We start from the raw sequence: 19,771 nt of genomic DNA on the forward strand, positions 1-19,771 counted from the left end.
TTATTTACTGAAGTCCTCTGTCTTCTGTGTTAGTCTAGCTAAAGTTTTGTTAATTTTGTTTATCTTTTTAAAAAAATCAACTATTAGCTTTCTTTATTGTTTCTATTGCTTTCCATTCTCTATTTCATTTATTTCTGCTATAATCTTATTATTTCCTTCCTTCTGCTAACTTTGGGCTTAGCTTTTTCTTCTTTTCTCGTTTCTTGAAATGTAACATTAAGTTGTTTCTTTTTTCTTAATGTAGGCATTTAAAGCTGTAAAATTTCCTGTTAGAACTCTTAAAATTCAGTATATTGTATTTTTATTTTTATTTACTTTGAGATTTTTTTAAAATTTCCCTTTTGATTTGCTTTTGTCTCAGTGTTTATTCAGGAGTGTGTTATTTAATTTCTACATATATGTAAATTTTTACATTTTCCTCCAATTATTGATTTCTAGTTTTATATTACTTTGGTCAGAAAAGGCACTTGATATGATTTTAATCTTAAATTTATTAAAATTTGCTTTCGGCCTATCTTATGATCTATCCTGGGAAATGTTCTGTGCATGTTTAAGAAGAATGCATTATCTGCTTCTGTTAAATTTAATGCTCTGTATATGTTTGTTAGGTACATCTGGTCTTGATCAAATCTGTTATATTCTTACTGATTTTCTGTCTGGATGGTCTATCCATTGTTAAGAGTAAACTATTAATGTCCTCTACTCTTTATATATTTAGATACTCTGATGTGGGCATACATATTGACAATTATATTTTTGATGAATCGCTCCTTATTACAACAACCTTCTTTTTCTCTTATGAGCTTTTTGCTTAAGGCTTATTTTGTTTTATGTATGTATAGCTACTACTGCTTTCTGCAGTTACCACTTGCATGGATTGTCTTTCATCTCTCACTTTCAGCATCCTGTGTCCTTAAAGCTAAAGTGAGTCTTTGGTAGGTGGCAAATGGTTGAATCTGTTACTTTTTTTTTTTTTTTTTTCCATTTAGACCCTTTGTCTTTTGATTGGAGAGATTAAGTCATTTATATTTAAAATAATTATTGACAAGAGAGAATATACTATTGCCATTTTGTTAATTATTTTCTGATTATTTTGTAGTTTCTTTGTCTCTTCCTATTTTGCTGTCTTCTTTTGTGATTTAATGACATTTTTAGTGATATGCTTAGACTTCTTTCTCAAAGATTAAACCTGTAGTAGATACACAAAAGAGTAAGAGAAAGGAGTAAGCCTTACCACAAGGCTTATATAAAATACTTTATATTTGTAACCTATTATTTTAAGCTGATAACAATTTAGCTTTGTTCACATACACAAATTCTATATTTTTACTTCTTCTTGCCTCATAATTTACGTAATTAGTATTATAAATTATTCCTTATTTATATCATGGATATAGTAATAAGTAGTTGTAGCTATAGTTATTCTTAGTACATTTTTGAACTCTTACACCAAAGTGGAAAGTGATATATGCACCATCATTACAATATTAGAAAATTTTGACATGGTTATATGTTTAATTTTACTGTTAAATTTTATGTATTCATGTATTTTTGCATGGTTAATCGGCATTCTTTCATTTCAGCTTGAAGAACTAGCTTTAGAAAGTTTAGTCTAGTGGTAATGAACTTCCTTAGGTTTTGTTTGTTCACGGAAGTTTTTATCTACTTCATTTCTGAAGGATAGTTGTATCTAATGTAGTTTTCTCAATTGGCAGAAGTTTTATTTTTTTTTACCTTTTCAATCTTAATTTATTAGGTTTCCTGTAAGTGTTAAAAGAAATGACACACACAGAATAGCTTTTACTTATTTTTTCAATACATCATTCTCAAATCATCATTTTCTCCAAGAATATATTCCTCTCTTATAATAATAGCTAATATTAACACTGTGTGTTGGGCACAATTCTATTCTAAAAATGTTATATCATCTATACCTAGTAATTGATTTTATATTTATAATCACTATGAGGCAAATAATACTTCTAAAAATAAATGGTTTTCTGTCCTTGCAATAGTTTGCTCAGAATGATGGTTTCCAGCTTCATCCATGTCGCTACAAAGGACATGAACTCATCCTTTTATATGACTACATAGTATTCCATGGTGTATATGTGCCACAATTTCTTAACCCAGTCTATCACTGATGGACATTCGGGTTGGTTCGAAGTCTGCTATAGTGAATAGTGCCACAATAAACATACATGTGCATCTGTCTTTATAGTAGCATGATTTATAATCCTTTGGGTATATACCAATAATGGGATCGCTGGGTCAAATGGTATTTCTAGTTCTAGATACATGAGGAATCGCCACACTGTCTTCCACAATGGTTGAACTAGTTTACACTCCCACCAACAGTGTAAAAGCGTTCCTATTTCTCCACATCCTCTCCAGCACCTGTTGTTCCCTGACTATTTAATGATTGCCATTCTAACTGGTGTGAGATGGTATCTCATTGTGGTTTTGATTTGCATTTCTCTGATGGCCAGTGATGATGAGCATTTTTTCGTGTGCCTGTTGGCTGCATAAATGTCTTCTTTACGTTTGTATCCTTTGTCCACTTTTTGATGGGGTTGTTTGATTTTTTTCTTGTAAATTTGTTTAAGTTTTTTGTAGATTCTGGATATTAGCCCTTTGTCAGATGGGTAGATTGCAAAATTTTTCTCTCATTCTGTAGGTTGCCTGTTCACTCTGATGGTAGTTTATTTTGCTGTGCAGAAGCTCTTTAATTTAATTAGATCCTATTTGTCTATTTTGGCTTTTGTTGCCATTGCTTTTGGTGTTTTAGTCATGAAGTCCTTGCCCATGCCTATGTCCTGAATGGTATTGCCTAGGTTTTCTTTTAGGGTTTTTACTGTTTTGGGTCTAACATGTAAGTCTTTACTCCATCTTGAATTAATTTTTGTATAAGGTGTAAGGAAGGGATCCAGTTTCAGTTTTCTACATACGGCTAGCCAGTTTTCCCAGCACCATTTATTAAATAGGGAATCCTTTCCCCATTTCTTGTTTTTGTCAGGTTTGTCAAAGATCAGATGGTTGCAGATGTGTAGTGTTATTTCTGAGGCCTCTGTTCTGTTCCCTTGGTCTATATCTCTGTTTTGGTACCAGTACCGTGCTGTTTTGCTTACTGTAGCCTTGTAGTATAGTTTGAAGTCAAGTAGCATGATGCTTCCAGCTTTGTTCTTTTCGCTTACGATTGTCTTGGCAATGCAGGCCCTTTTTTGGTTCCATATGTACTTTAAAGTAGTTTTTTCCCATTCTGTGAAGAAAGTCATTGGTAGTTTGATGGGGATGGCATTGAATCTATAAATTACCTTGAGCAGTATGGCCATTTTCAAGATATTGATTCTTCCTATACATGAGCATGGAATGTTCTTCCATTTGCTTTTGTCCTCTTTTATTTTGTTGAGCAGTGGTTTGTAGTTCTCCTTGAAGAGTTCCTTCACATCCCTTTTAAGTTGGATTCCTAGTTATTTTATTATCTTTGTAGCAATTGTGATTGTGAGTTCACTCATGATTTGGCTCTCTGTTTGTCTGTTATTGGTGTATAAGAATGCTTGTGATTTTTGCATATTGATTTTGTATCCTGAGACTTTGCTGAAGTTGCTTATCAGCTTAAGGAGATGGGGGTTTCTAAATATACAATAATGTCATCTGCAAACAGGAACAGTTTGACTTCCTATTTTCCTAATTGAATACCATTTATTTCTTTCTCTTGCCTGATTGCCCTGGCCAGAACTTCCAACACTATGTTGAATAGGCAGAAGTTTTATCTCTCAAGTTTTTTAATACATCATTTTACTCTCTCTCAGCCTACAAGGTTTCTGCTGAGAAATCCACTGATATTCTTATGAGGGGTCTATAATATATGATGAGTTGCTTTTCTCTTGCAACTTTCAAAATTCTCTCATCTTTGATTTTTGACAATTTAATCATAATTTGTCTAGTTTTAGATCTTTTAAAATTCAATTTGGTAAACTTTGGGGCTCATGGATCTGCATGTCCATTTCTGTAGTTGGGTGAGGCTGCTGCCCAGGACTTGAGGTTAAATTGATCCCCTATTTGAGCTCTGTGTTCAGGTGAGAAAATGGCTGAGCTTCCAAGTTGAGTGGGGCCACAGGCTGTGTCTCAGTTGGAAGGGGTTGCAAGCCATGACCTACAATCAAGCAGAGCTGCCACCTGTGCTCTGCATTTGGGCAGAGTAGCTGGCTTAGCTTTCTGCTTGGGTGGGTCTGCAAGGCTGTATCAAGATGCTGTTGGGGGTTTTTGTTCAGGCTCTCTGCCCAATTGACCAACGTCTATATATTGATGGGTATGACCCCTGTCTCCCTTTTTTGTTTCTAGCTATCTCCCATTAGTCTGGCTCTGCCAATTCCCCGAGTATTCTCTGTGAGGAGAATTGCTACTTTCAGGAAGTACCAATGAACTCTGGAGAAGGTAGAAATCCATCTTGAGGTCTCTTCTCCATTGGAGAGACTAGGTTGGGGATAATCCTCTTGGTTGGTGTTGTGCAAGCTCAGGGTGGAGGGGGGATGCTGTGAAAAGGAAACCATTTCTTTTGCCTTTATAAGGTGGCTTTTCTCAGTTTATATATTCCAATGGGGTGCTGCAGACTCACCTCAGATTCTAGAACCTTCCAAGAGGTTTTCTTATCTGTAAATAGTTGGTACTTAGTCTTTCTGTGAGAACAAAAGTTAGTTATCTCCTGTTCTTCCATCTTGCTGATATCCCTCCTGAGTTCTATGTGTTGACTGAGGTTTTCAGGGATGTGAATCATGATAGGATTAGTCCTTACAGTCTTTCAAGAAGAGAGAACATGTGGATTAAACTGTATTTTTATTTTTGGGTTTGATCGCTTTCTTTTAATATAAGCTAGACATCATTGGAAGAATCAGTTTTGTCAGAGGCTTAGAAAATCTATTAGCTCCCTCATCAACTTTAAAATGGTGAAGTTGAGGAAATGGTAGGAGCTGTCTTAGCAAGATAGAGAATTATTTCTGTAAAGTTCTTTTCAGTATTGCTGTGGACGATGATATAAAGGCCCTAACCTAACCAGGCCCTGTCAGCAAAGTTAGTTACGTTATTCTTTTTATATATTTCATTTGTTACATAATTTAACTTTAGGTCATATATTTGAATCTCTCATTCTTAATCAATGACCAACACCATGACTGATTTCTTTCAGTTCTACTATTATTAATATTTCACCCAATTTTTAAATTATAGCTTCTATACAATACTTCTTTTTAATATTTGGCTAATATTGATTATCCTGTGTTAAAAATGTATAAATAGTATTTAAGTCATGACTGTGTTCAACATTATGAATGAACTTCTAGCAAAAGAAATGCCATGTGTTACCATATCTGTGCTACGTCAGTGCTACTTGAAAGTATGTTTTAAGTATTTGAAACAAGTTAAGTCTCTTTATTTTTGTCTTATAAATTGATTAGAATAAAACTACTCGTGATTATTTTGTTAGTAAACAATGATTTCACTAAAATATTATTGATTCCTTGTAATATCTAATAATCGTCTTTCTTCCTATTGACAAAAATGGAACAGACCCCTATATCATTAGTATTTAATTTAATTCTATACTTGGCTGTACTATACTAGAAATAAATTATAAGTTATTTTTAAAGTTTTTCTCATAAAGTCATCTGACTACCTCTTCTAATTACTTCTGATTTTTGGAAATGTATAGCACGCTATCAAATTGAAATTTATTTAGTTATACTTTTTGGGTGTTTCAAAAATAGAATCTCTTCTTTTTGTTTTATTGTACTCCACTTTCATTTTAATGAGAGCATTTCGAGGATATCAATCTTTATTTACTTATTTTTAAAGGTACAGAAAATATTTTAGATAGTTTGTTTCTCTTATTGTTTATTTTGAATTCACATTAGATTACTATTTTGGATTGCTATAGATTTTTAAATCTATAATCCTCTTTTGTCAGACCTCTAAATGCATTTTATTGCCTTCTTGAATCATGCCAGTTGGAAGTGTGCTATCAATGTTATTTTATTTTTAAATAAGTAGTCTGTTTTTGTCTTCTTCCAAAAAATTTATTAACTTCTAAATGTTCACTAGAATGTATCAAGGTGCTGGCTGTTTTCCATTTATTGTGGATGCTACTGTGTAGAGAGCCTTTCAATTTAAAGATTCTGGTCTTCGTTTGGCCCAGAAAAATGTTTTATTTCGTTTTATTCTCTCTTACTGCACCCATCCCCATTTTTCTCAGTTTATATTGAAATAGGTTATAAGCAAATGCTAAGCTTTTTGTATTTTCCAGCTGTTATCTTGATGCTCCAGTATTTTGACTGTTTTGTTACAGTCTATTTCATTTCTCCCTACCTGCTTTCAAGTTGTGCCTTCCTGGAACTCAGAAAATTGGCACCTAACTTCTTGACAGTTTTTTTCCTGTTGTTGTTATATTTGTCTACTTTATCTGTTAATATAATCTTATTTACTTTTAGATTTCCAGAAATCCATGGATATTTCTGGCCCATTAATAGATAGCTATTTCATTATTAGTGGGGTAAAGAATTTTTTTTTTCTTTCTTTGTGTCTTTTTGTTCTTTCTTTCTATGTTTTTTGCAAGGCAGAATGGGATAATAGAGCCCTAATTCCTATACTGTATTTTATTTAAATAATTGTACCTATGTGAAGGTATATGGTACCACGAAGAACAGATAAATTACTGTAGAATATGTCTATGTACTAAAGAATAAAATTATTTGAATGAATGAAAAAATATTTATGTGAGAGTATCATATCAGAAATTTTCATTTTTCATAAAAATGTAGTATAATTGAGAAATTAATTTAGAAATTCTACTTCAATAGATGTAACATAGGGACAACGACAAAATGTTATTTATTGTGGATTTCTATATATTCATTGTGCCTTATAAACCTAAATAGACAGTGGTTATGAAATAAAAGAATATTTTGGTGGTTAGATATCTTCAAATGTAGACTGGTGAAGTAGCAGTCTGTTTATATTAAGCCTCAGGGATAGCCCTGTTTTTATGTAGGTTCAAGGACATAAGTGAGTAAAGTTACTCATTATTCATAATACCCTGGGGACATATATTTGATATATGCATTTGAGTGAGGTTTTGTGTGTGTGTGTATGTATATGTGTGTACGTGTGTGAGCTTAAACAGTTAGAATTCCTTTGGACTTATGAAAATAAACTTCCACAATTAAATAGTAAAATAACGTCTCCTCCTACTTCTTTATCCAAGCAACATACAATATTTGATCTAAATAATTTTCATTTTTTTATTAATATAAATTACTTTTATGAGGATTGTACCTACTAACCCAGTCATTTTGGTTTTATATATGTGAGAAACTGGTGTGAATAAAAGAAAGCAAATACTCCTGTTTTCAGACACATTTTCTCATGTATCCTTAGTCAATAAATTTCCAGAATTAATAGTGAAATTTAATCTACTCTTTGGAAAACTCTAAATTTATCCAAGTTTACATCTCCTACGCTGCATTATAACCTGGCAAAACAGAATAACCACCTCCTTTCTTACTGTAAAGTTAAACAAACAGAGAGAGAAAGAGGCAGGTCAGGGAGCCTGAAGCCCACGTGGCAGTCTTCTTTCCTGCAAGTATTGGCTGCTCAGCATGACCTTGCCTCCCTCCACTGACTAAGGAAGCATAAACCCGTCTCAAGCTAAAATACAAAACAGAAAATATTAAAATGAATATACTACAATCTCTGTAAAAGATAAATAATCAAGAACAATTCTTCATAGGCTTATATAACTTTAATACAATTACAATATTTAAGTAATGGGAAATGAAAAAATAAAAGGAATAAGCAATAAAAGCAAAAGATGTCTAGAATAATAGCAAAACTCCAAAGACTTTATTTTTAATTTAATTTTTTTCATTATATCAGCTGTGATGATAAAACTAAACTTCCTCATAAAGCAATCTTCAGTTCAATATTGTAAATTGTTTAAGCAATTCAAAATATTTTAAAAATCACACCTAAATTAATAACACAGCAGATTGTATATGTATATACACCACACACACATATATTTAAACACAAACACACATACACGTAAGCACAGACAACATGATCTTTTCATTTTATTTTAATGACTTCAATTATTTGTAGCTTTTATACTGTATATGACATGCCAATGAAGTTCATCATATCAATTACAGATACTCTTCTTAAAATGTCTTATAATTTTTACTCTGTTTACTCTTGAAAATAGTGATGCATAAATTTGTCACAATAAAATACAAAAGTCACTGCATTATAATGTGTTTAATTGTCTCATTAATTGTGCCCTCTTAAAAAGATTGCCTTTGCAATTACAGAACTAGAGACAACAAATTAGTTCCTAATAAACTACATAATAAAATAGATATAATAGGTAAAATTTATATTTTAGCAAAAGTTGCATTACAACTATTCACATGCAATCTTTTAAGATTCATGAAACACAATTGGGTTGGTTTCTATTGTTTGTGTGTGTGTATGTGTGTGTAATGTAGATTGGTTGATATCTTTAATAATGTTCCACTACTATACTAAGTATCTATTCCTTCCTTATAGAAAGTTTCTTGTCAGTATGACAAGTGCAACTGGAACATCATGGATAGAGGTGTGTGTTGTCGTTCTTGAATGGCATTAAGTATGTATGTACTGTAAATAGAGTAAAATTGTAAGGCATTTCAATACAATTAATTGTAACTGATTTGATTAATTTCACTGGCATGCCAAGTGCATTACATTAAGACATTAGATAAGTATCATCAAATAATATATATGTAATTTTTATAATGATGAACTACCATGTGACACAGTATTGGCATGCTATCCCATTAAATAAACCACAATCTATCAAGAAGTTCTTTAGATTAACTTCTTAATTTTGCCAATAGTTTCTCAATATTTCAAAGAAGAATTGCACTTTAATACCACGTAATTTTTTCTAAGATCTTTCTTCGTGTCTTCGTTAAAAATGTAAACTCTGGAGTCATATATCTGGATTTGAGTTCTAATTTCTACATTAATAAGCAGTTGTGACCTTAAACACTTTTTGTAACCTTTGGTGAATACCATTCCTTTTGTGAAAAATAAGACTAAACATACCTATATTTTAGGGTTGTTCTGAAAATTAAATGATTCGAAGCACAGAAAAATTACTTAGAACTAAGAATAACAAGCATTCCATAAATACCAGTAACTAGTCTATTTCATGTATCTGCCATTAGTCCAATGGCAACTGATCTTCTTTTGCTTCTCTTATTTCTATTTTTTGGCAATCTGTATCTATTTTTCTTAAAATTCTTGTCCTCTTGTATCTATCTGCTTCCCCCCACAACCCCCACTCTCTCTCACTAAGTATGTCTGGTAATTTCCCAATTCTCTAACTTGTTAGCTCCTGCCAAATAAAGTGTCAAGAATCTAGCAGGCAAAAGCGAAATTTCCTTACCTGGCAGCTTGAGAGGCCAAGGATGTGTATTACTGTAACTACAGCATTCAAAATTACAGGAAGGAGAGAATACCAATTTTATTTTAAGTTAATTATTGATGTATTACAAGTATTCTATATCCTTAAGAATCACATCAGTTTCAAGGACAACCCTTTTTCCTGATCACTTGGCTACATTCCAAAATTTTTCAAAGGTCACATAGTAGCTAGATGTATAATTTATTAAATTTAATGTTTTTAGAATGTAACTAAATTTAGGTATGTTCCATTCCCTTAATTACTTGTACAAAGTGTTCTTATGTTAGGAACTTAAAAGGAGTTATGAAATAAATGCTTTTGACACAGTATTGGAAAATCCAATTATAGATCATATAAATTTATAAGCAACCAAAGTAGTTTATCACTAACATGTCATAGACATCATTTTTTAAAGGATTATGAAGGGATTAAAGATAAACATTGGGTTAAAGCATTACAATAAAAATGTGAACTGCATTACCATTTGAAGTACACTTATCTTTTCTCCAATTCCTTGTACTTCAACAATCAGAAGGTCTTAAATATACATGATAACACTCAAAAATGCATTTATAATTTAAATTAACACAATCAGAACTTGAATTGGCAAATATTCAATTTTCTTTTTAAGAAATTTTAATTAGTAACTTTAACAGAGTTATAAAACTGTGAAACACCTTTCTATCTGTGAGGAAAAAAAATCATGTAATCATCTGTCAGTTACCTGCATAATAAAGTGAGTTACAAAATCCTTTGTTATCCCTATAAGATAGTTCATGTTGCAGAAGGGTAATAATTTAGGAGAAAGTATAAAGACCTGTAAGAAAAAGAAAATGGTCTCTCATCTTGACTTTGATACTAAAACTCTATAACCTCAGTAAGTTAGCTTTCTGAGTCTCAAGTTTCTTCTTTGGAAAATAAAGGATTTTGTCTATTGATTCTGAAATTTTCCATTCTTTTAAAAATTAGTAAATTCTATTACAAGCTCAATTACCTCATTCTCTTTGATGGTCCAAAGAAAGTATGATTAGCAAATATATTAAACGTTTTGATCTAAATTTAGATTGTGTCTTTGATTCATTTCCCAACTTGGCACAGTATCTAGAAAAAATAGAATATAGAAAGGCTTGTAAAGTAGACATGAAGAATGGGAAAGCTTAAAGTTATGCGCTTAAATATATTTACAGATTATGCTAAGTGTGGAAGATCCAAAGATAAAGAAGTAGCGTTTCCTTAGGAAAATTTAAAGACTAATAGCTTCTCTTTCATTAGCCTTTGCTATGGCCACTTCATCATGATGGTTTAAACTCAGAAGTATCTGTCATCCCAGACAGATATTTTTGTTGGCCCTGAGGCTAAAATCATTTATTAAAATTCAACCTGAAAACTATTAATTTTTGTTACAGTTTGACTGAATTAAAATGACTTCCTGAAAATTGTCAATGTCCTTTTTATTCAGCTTTTTATCTTGAGATCATGTTAAATTTACACACTATGTTGATATTGTGTGGAAATCCCCAAGCATCAGGAAAAATGTAAATAAATATAAATATAGACAGCCTCTCTTTAGTAAAACTAAGGTTTATATTTCATTTTTGAGAACAGATTAGTAGAAAATCTCCAAGATCTTTCTTTAATGTTTGTCACTGTTACCACCCAAAAAAGATAAACCACCAATTCATGAAAGAAAAAATAAGGTCATAAATTATTAGTGCATCCCTTTTTGGCTGGTGATAGGGGCCTTGATCAAAGTATAAAGACCTAAGATCTTTCAGAAGAATGTGCTGGCCATATGAAGGCAAAACACTCCTGCACTTTTTTATTTTACAGGGAATTTATTGAAGAGTTTCTGTCCACAACTTTAATCCTACAATATGAACTATACATAAAGTAGGTAGGAGGTTTTTATTTGAAGTCAAAGAAATTGCCTATCAGAAATACATAGTGGGGCAAAGATTTTGATATGTACATAGCTTAAAATGTAGCTTAAAAATGTCAGTATTAAAAATAAATATTTGACCGATGATTTAAAGAGATGAGGCTGGGTGTGGTGGCTCACACCTGAAATCCCAGCACTTTGGGAGGCCGAGGCTGGCAGCTCATTTGAGGTCAGGAGTTCTAGACCAGCCTGGCCAAAATGGTGAAACTCCTTCTTTACCAATAAATAAATAAGACAAGACAATAATTGATTCAACTAAATAATAAGATATAGGAAATATAGAGAGAATTTATGTTATCTCCTCTGATATGAAGGGTAAGAAGAGGAGAATAGGTAAACATCTAGAATCCATTTGCAGTGATAAATCAAATACAGGTTGGCCACAGAACAGTTGACAACAAAGTCTTAGTCTGGACTTCTTTCTTGCCTGGACTAAAGGAACAATAAAATTATAAAATAAAGTTTCAGACATTTTGAGGAAAAAAATGTGGTTACTTTACATGACAAAATCATATTTTTTAAAATAAAAAAAGAAGTTGAAGAAAAAGAAGAGGAGGAGGAGAAAAAGGAGGAGGCGGAGAAAGAATAATGTATTTATCATTTAAATTAACATAATCAGAACTTGAATTAGCAAATATTCAACTTTGCTTTTAAGAAATTTTAAGTAATAACTTTAACAGAGTTATAAAACTGTGAAACACTTTTCTATTTGTGAGGAAAAAGCATCATGTAATCACTTGTCAGTTACCTGAATAATAAAGTGAGTTAAAAAGTCTTTTGTTATCCTTATAAGATAGTTCATGTTGCAAAAGGGTAATAATTTAGTAGAAAATATAAAGAAAGACCTGTGAGAAAAAGAAAATGGTCTCTCATCTTGACTTTGATACTAAAACTATATAACCTCAGCTAAGTTAGCTTTCTGAGTCTCAACTTTCTTGTTTGGAAAAATAAAAGAATTAATAATAAAATAGAAGAGTTAATAAAATAAAGCTACTTGGAGTTCACAAACACATCTATAACTGCTAAGATTTGTCTTAGGATTCTCCAGAAAGACAGAACCAATAGAATCTATGTATCTATGTATGTATGCAGGTAAGTAGGTAGGTAAGTAGGTAGGTAGGTATCTATCTATCTTTTATTTATGAAGAAAACTCCATTTTGAAGAATGGATCACACAATTATGAAGGCTGGCAAGTCCCAATTACTCAGGGTAGGCAGGCAGGCTTGCTGCAGACCCAGGGAATAGCTGATGTTTCAGTTCAATTTCCAAGGCTATCATCTGACAAAATTCTCTCTTGTTTGGAGGAGGTCAGCCTTTTGTTCTATTTGGATCTTTAACTAATTGGATGAGGCCCACCAACATTATAGAAGACAATCTACACAAAGTCCACCAATTTATGATAAGCCCTGCCAAAAACACCCTCACAGAAACAACCAAAATTAGGTTTGACCACACATATCTGGGCCCCATGACCTAGTCAAGTTGACACATAAAATTAACCTTCACAGGATTATGTCTGAAAGTGTACATAGAGAGAAAAAAGTACAGTTGGGGAAATCATAGTGTTCTGGCTCTGCCTATTTTTTTATTTCTATTTCTTGAGACAGGGTCTCACTCTGTTGTCCAAGCTGGAGTGTAGTGGTGCAATCATAGCTCACTGCAGCCTTAACCTTCAGGGCTCAAGTGATCCTCCCACCTCAGGCTCCTCAGTAGCTGGGACTCCAGGCATGAACATCACACCTGCCAAATTTATTTATTTGTTAGTTTTCTGTAGAGGCAGGGTTTTCCTGTGTTGTTCAGGCTGGTCTTGAACTCCTGGGCTCAAGTGATCCTCCTGTCTCAACCACCTGAAGTGTTGGAATTACAGGTGTGAACCATCATGTCAAGCTTCTGTCTCTTATAAGGAGTGAGACATTTGTCAAATTACTCCACCTATTTGAGTGCTTTTTTTTTCTGATGATGGTAATAATAATCCCTATTTTGTGATGTTCTAAAGACAAGATGAGGTAATAAAGACAAAGTCCTAGACATGCAGTAGGTAGTTAATAAATGTACCTATCACTATATTATTATTAATATGCTTACAGTGTTATAATTATTATTATAATAACATGTGCCACTGCTTACATTATCTTTTCTTGTGTGGACATTGAAAGAGAAGCAATGAAAATGAAACATATATTTAAAGGATATTTCAGTATAAAGAGATTAATTGGCATTTTGGAAATAAAAAACTATTTGATTTTTGTGATCAATTTATCAAAATCAATCAAATTAACCTGAGAGAAACCATGTATGTTATTGCCTTCTCTTTGGGCATTGAGAATGTGTAACTTCTGGGTAGGACATGTTTGCTAGACTTCTCTATCCCCTAAGGTGTCAACATATTTCAAAATATAATAGTTATTATTTTAACAGCTATATACTGTCAGCTTAAGTATTTACTCACGAATAAAACTTTTAAGTGTTTCATGACAAATAAGTATAGTCAAACTGGGGAACCAACAATACATGAAACAGTGGATTATTTTCGTGCAATGCTCAGGATAGATTTTCTAAAATTACCTTTCATGAGATTTGAGGTGTGTTACCAGGAACTAAAGAAAAACCCAATTTTTTTAGCTTGATAAAATATCTAGATATTGGTTTTAATTTAGAGATAATTTTATTAAATTAGGTGATAAAATTTTTCAGGACTTACGCATTCCCCCTTTGTGTGTTAAGAAATTATTTTTCTTCTATGTGTTCTCTAACTTCATAGTTTTTTCTTTCATGTTAATTTTTTAATCCATAAAAATATTGAATTAAAGTTCAAAATGCAAATAAAAATATGATATTGAATAAAAATCCAACTGTCTATAAGATCTAAACTTATACACTATGTTTGTGTATGGGTGCAGGCATGTGTGTATTTGAGAAGTATAACTAGGGCAGCCATTCCAGGAAGCCATCTGGTAGTCCTTAATACATTTAGTACCAGCAAAATCCTTGTTTATGTTCTCATAAAAACCAATATGACCATTGTTTGCAAGTAGAAAAGATGTGAAAACAATCTAGGATTTTTACTTATTTTATTTTTTTTTATTTATTTTGAGACAGGATCTCATTCTGTCACCCAGGCTGAAGGCAGTGGTGTGATCCCAGGTTCAAGCAATCCTCCCAACTCAGCCTCCCAAGTAGCTGGGACTACAGGCAGGTACCACTATGCTCAGCTAATTTTTGTATTTTCTTGTAGAGATTAGGTTTTGCTATGTGCCCAGGCTGAGTCTAGGTGTTTATTATCAGTTAAGGGAGTAGGTAAATGATAATATATGCCTACAATGAAGTACAGTACAGCCTCAGAATTTATAAGACAATGTCAATTCATAAACTAAGCACATATATAGGCACACACATTCTTAAAGCAATGTTATGTATTCTTCAGGTACCTCAAAAGTGTAAATTTTAGTGATATCACACTCAGTTATATAAATAAGGCTCATAGAGCCTGGAATACTTGATTTCTTTATTTATGGATGTTTGTACATAGGTTATTACTGCTAAATAACAATCTTGCTTACTTTGCACTTGCTTACAAACACCACATAATGTAGGAGAGACGTTATGTGAACTATTCCCTTTATTAGTAGAAAAAAATTAAGTTCACATTTTCTCTGTTCTGAAAATTTTGCTAATTTGAAATAAATCTTTTTGGTAAGCAAAAACTTCTGTTATGGCAAGCTAGCTTACCAAAAAGAAGAAAATATAAAGACTGTGATCACCTTTTCATATTTGGTTAAAATACATATTTTATTTCTATCTTTTTATTGTGGAAGTAAAAAAGGAAAGTCAGGGGCGATGGTAAGCAAAGAACATTATTAGCCCAACGGATGAAAATTGTCTGCGAAAGGACAAAGAAATAAAGAAAATAAAATATATTATTATAGAAATTATTAGGAAACATCACAGCTTCCAAATTCTTATTTTAAAGTATAGAAAATGAAGGCATACTAAGGAAAGAGATTATCTACCAAAATAAACATTTTGCTATTTAGAAGAAAAAAAAACCTTCTGTTTATCTGACTGCCTTTTACCTAGTTTAAATGTAGAATGAAACATATCACTTGTAGGAAATCAAGATAAATTTTAGTGCTTTTAATATTCTTAAACTTTGTTTTTAAATTCAGAGAGCTTTGAAGGCATATGAAGCTGAAAAGTGTCCTTGTAAGTTCTTCTAGGAAATAATAGCTTAATTGAGTTTATAGAATGGTAATATCTGGCCAGTTATCACAGTTCTTTAGAGCCTGATATTAAGGAGACCAAGGACATGAGTTCAATCCCTCAAGGAACTCGTGACCATGTTCCTTGGGCAAATGCTTTCCTAATCATCCCTCAAGGCATCTCTCTGATTCATGCCACTCATCTTAGAAGCCTGAATAAGGGAACCTGAATGAATCACTGCTATGGGAAATTAAAGATAATGGAGCCAGTAAAACCCTAGTGGCATTCTAAAGGAAGTGACTACCTAAAATAAAATGCCTAGTAATTTGTCAAAAGCTATGTTTCTTTCTTTTCTAGTTTTGTTTCAGTGTGCAAGCATCTTTTTTATGGTGGGTTTTGGCCATGCTATGCTACAGCTGAATTTGTCATGATCAGTCTATTCAATGTGCCTGTATGTTCTAGAGGCAAATAGAATCTACATCAGCCAAAACTGATAATTCACATTGCCTAGAATATCTCTTATGCCAGTTCCATTGAAGGAATTTCTAAAACAAGTTTAGCTGAAAGACACCTTTCCCTGAAATATCCAGACAGGCAAAATAATTTTGATTCTTGTTAGTTGCATTCCTCGAATCACAGAGCCAGGTCTTTACTTATGTGATTAAAACTACCTCTTATTCAATTTTAATTGAGCTAAAGTAACTATACTTTGAAAGACATACAAAATTTATTTTTGGTGTAATTTAAAAATCTCATTAATTATCTTGAGGTAGAAAATTCCCTTTGCATTAATTTATGTTTCAAATTACAGTGACTTCTTTGATATTTAATGATAATTTAAGCAAATGTGGTAAGAGCATTACATCACACATAATGCATCATGTGTAACCACACATTATGTAAGCATATGATTTTATAAATTAAAAAGTTATTTAGATTATTCGTTAAGATCAAAAAGTCACGCACTGGTTATTTAATCTTGTACAAAAATAATGACATCAGAAATTACATATCACTAGAAAATAATGCAGATTGCTATGTAAGATATCATTAATCTGAGATGCAGCTACATGAATCTAAAAAATATCTTTCACCATGTTCCTAAATGTATTTACTGTGAAAGGAAAATAAATCTTGGAAACCTTGGGGCCCCGCAGTCTAAGCTAAAGGGAAAAGTCAAGCTATGAACTGCTTAGGGGGAAACTTGCCTCCCCTTCTGTTCAGTCATCCCTCTTCTCACTGAGATAAACGCATATCTGATTGCCTCCTTAGGAAAGGCTAATCAGAAACTCAGCAACCCTTTGTCTCTCACCTACCTGTGACCTAGAAGCCCCTTCCCTGCTTGAATTGTCCCGGCTTTCTGGATGGAACCAATGTACATCTTACATCTATTGATCGATGTTTCATGTCTCCCTAAAATGTATAAAACCGAGCTGTGCCCCGACAACCTTGGGCACATGACCTCAGGACATCCTGAGGCTGTATCGGGGTGCATATTCTCAACCTTGGCAAAATAAACTTTCTAAATGAACTGAGACCAGTCTCAGATTTTCAGGACTCACACTACAAATTAAAAATTTCAGTATATTGAGATAAATAAGAGATTGCTTTGTTGTTCTAGGACTTAAGAATCTTAAATAATCAAAGATTTGCTCAAAGCCATTTTCAACACAGCCCTGTCAAACAGGTTCTTAATGTGTTTTTTTGTACGCATCGAGAAGATTCAAGACTTGTCATGGTCTGTTGAGCTGACTGACTTTAAATCTTGAAGCCTTATTGGTGTCCCTATGGAAAGGAAAAAGAATGAATTCAGTAGCATACCTTCCTTGAAATCCAGTCCTAATGTCTAAGAGCTTTAAAATTAGCAGTGAGCCCAGGGGAGTCATTTAGTGCTGCTCTGACTATTAAAGCATAAAAAGTCTTTAGTTTTGAATTTTAGGAAGCTTAAAAATTTTATCTTAATATGAATCCAAGACTTTATTTTTAATTTGATAAATGTACAAGGCACAATGCCTTTTCTTGTTTGCCGTTTCTTACAGATGGCATACCATAAGAAACAAACTTTCTCTGCCTGAAAATCAAAGTCTTGGATGGATCATTTAATTCTTCATACATCATAGTTATTTTTAAAGGGAAACATATTGCTGTACATGAAGTTGACCCAGTCAGGTAACCTAACTCTGTAAACTCTCAACCCTCATCAGCCGCATAGTGAATGTTCTGTCTCCTAATCTGGCATTATAGACAGATCCTGACTTATTTCTGAGTATAAAGTGAAACTGAAGAGTATTTTAAATAAAATGGAAGGGATATTCTGTTATTTAGTGATTATTAGGTTCACAGAACTGAGTTTCATGTATTGCACATATTATGTTGCTTATAATTTATAATAAAGTGAGGTAGATGAGGTTTTCTCTATTTCATTAATGAAAAAACTAAAATTGAGAAAATGTAGGTAACTACCCAAGGACTTACAAGTAGTCTGAGCCTCGTCCTATATCTGTAAAATGAGGTCAGCTATATTTTCATCTCTGAATTATTATAAGAGTAGAATGAGATACCACATATAAATTACCTGGCATATACTAGATGTTCAAAATGAGTAGCAGCTGTGTGTTACTGTCTTGTACAGGCCAGAATAGGTAGGGATGAGTGATTAGAATAAAAATCTCCCAGACTTTGAAATATTTTTTACCTTTCTGTAGTATTTTTCAAGAAAATCTGAATTTGGTATCTCATGATGTGGAAATGATGTGCAGAAGTTTCGTTTAAATTTTTATAAGAAACACGAACATTGCTTAAATATAAATTATACTCACTTTAATAGAGCCATAGTCTATAATTTTGTCTTATTTTTAAAAAAAAACTTTTAAAAAGTTTTACAATTAGATTTATCTATAGTTAAATAGACTTTACCTGAATTTCATAAAGCTGAAGACTTACTTATATACTACTGAATATGGCCTAATGAATTCTTAGTGAACTACAAACTTTGCAAGTCAAAATGTGCTCTCATTCTTTTTTATTTAATATTAACCGTAATTAAATGTTCAAATCATGAATATTAAAAACGTCTTTAAAAAGAAATGACTTTTCTAAAATAGAATACCACTTGAATCATACTGATGACCCAAAATAGTCTACCTCTTTTTTAAGTGGAGGTTGATTGATTTTCACTGACAAGTAAAAATTGCCACATGCTGATCTGAATAGGTAATGAACACAGGCATTTATTTAAGAAGGATCAACTGCCCCTTTTGTATCTTAAGTTTCTATGGGTATGTGTTTTATTAATTAAAACCTTCCTACTTCTCATTAGCTGCCTCTAACTTCACACCAAAACATCTGTTACTAGGCTTTACGCACACACACATATGTGCGCGTGCACACACACACACAAACGTGTACACACACAATATTAATCAAGTAAAAATAATGTTCTAATTACTTTTTTTCTTGTGAGAGTATATAAAAAGGAGTGTGCAGTGCTATTTTTTTAGAAGCTAAGTTATATACATAAAATACCTTCCTAATATTTTTGTGTTTCAGGGTTTTCAGAGAATAGAATCAATAAGATAGATATGTATGCATATATATAAAAAGATTTATTATTATGAATTGCTCACTTGATAATGGAAGCTGAGAAGTCCCAAGAACTGCAGTTGGCAAGCTGGCAATCTAAAAGAGCCAATGCGTAGTTCCAATCTGAATCTGAAGGCTTGAGAACTAAGAGAGTTAATAGTATAGTTCCAATATGAAAGCTGGCAGGCTCATGAATCAAAAAGAGTTGATGTTTGAGTATGAGTCTGAATGTGGAAAAAGACCAGAGCTCCAGCTCAGGCAGTTAGGCAGGAGTTCCCTCTTAATCAGACTTTTTGTTCTTCTCAGGTCTTCATTTGATTAGATGAGGCCCATCCAAATTAGAGAAGGCAATCTGCTTTACTGAGTGTAAGGATTCAAACGCTGATCTAATCCAGGAACAATCTCACAGACACAGCCAGACTAATGTTTGGCCACTTATCTCACCACCCTGGGGCCCAGTCATACTGACACCAAAAAATTGCCATCACAATTTAAAAAATTATTTTTGATTAAAGTTTTCATTTTGGGATTATTATAAATTTACATGAAA

Source organism: Pan troglodytes, chromosome 3 (genome assembly GCF_028858775.2).
Source record: "Pan troglodytes isolate AG18354 chromosome 3, NHGRI_mPanTro3-v2.0_pri, whole genome shotgun sequence".
NCBI lineage: Eukaryota > Metazoa > Chordata > Mammalia > Primates > Hominidae > Pan > Pan troglodytes.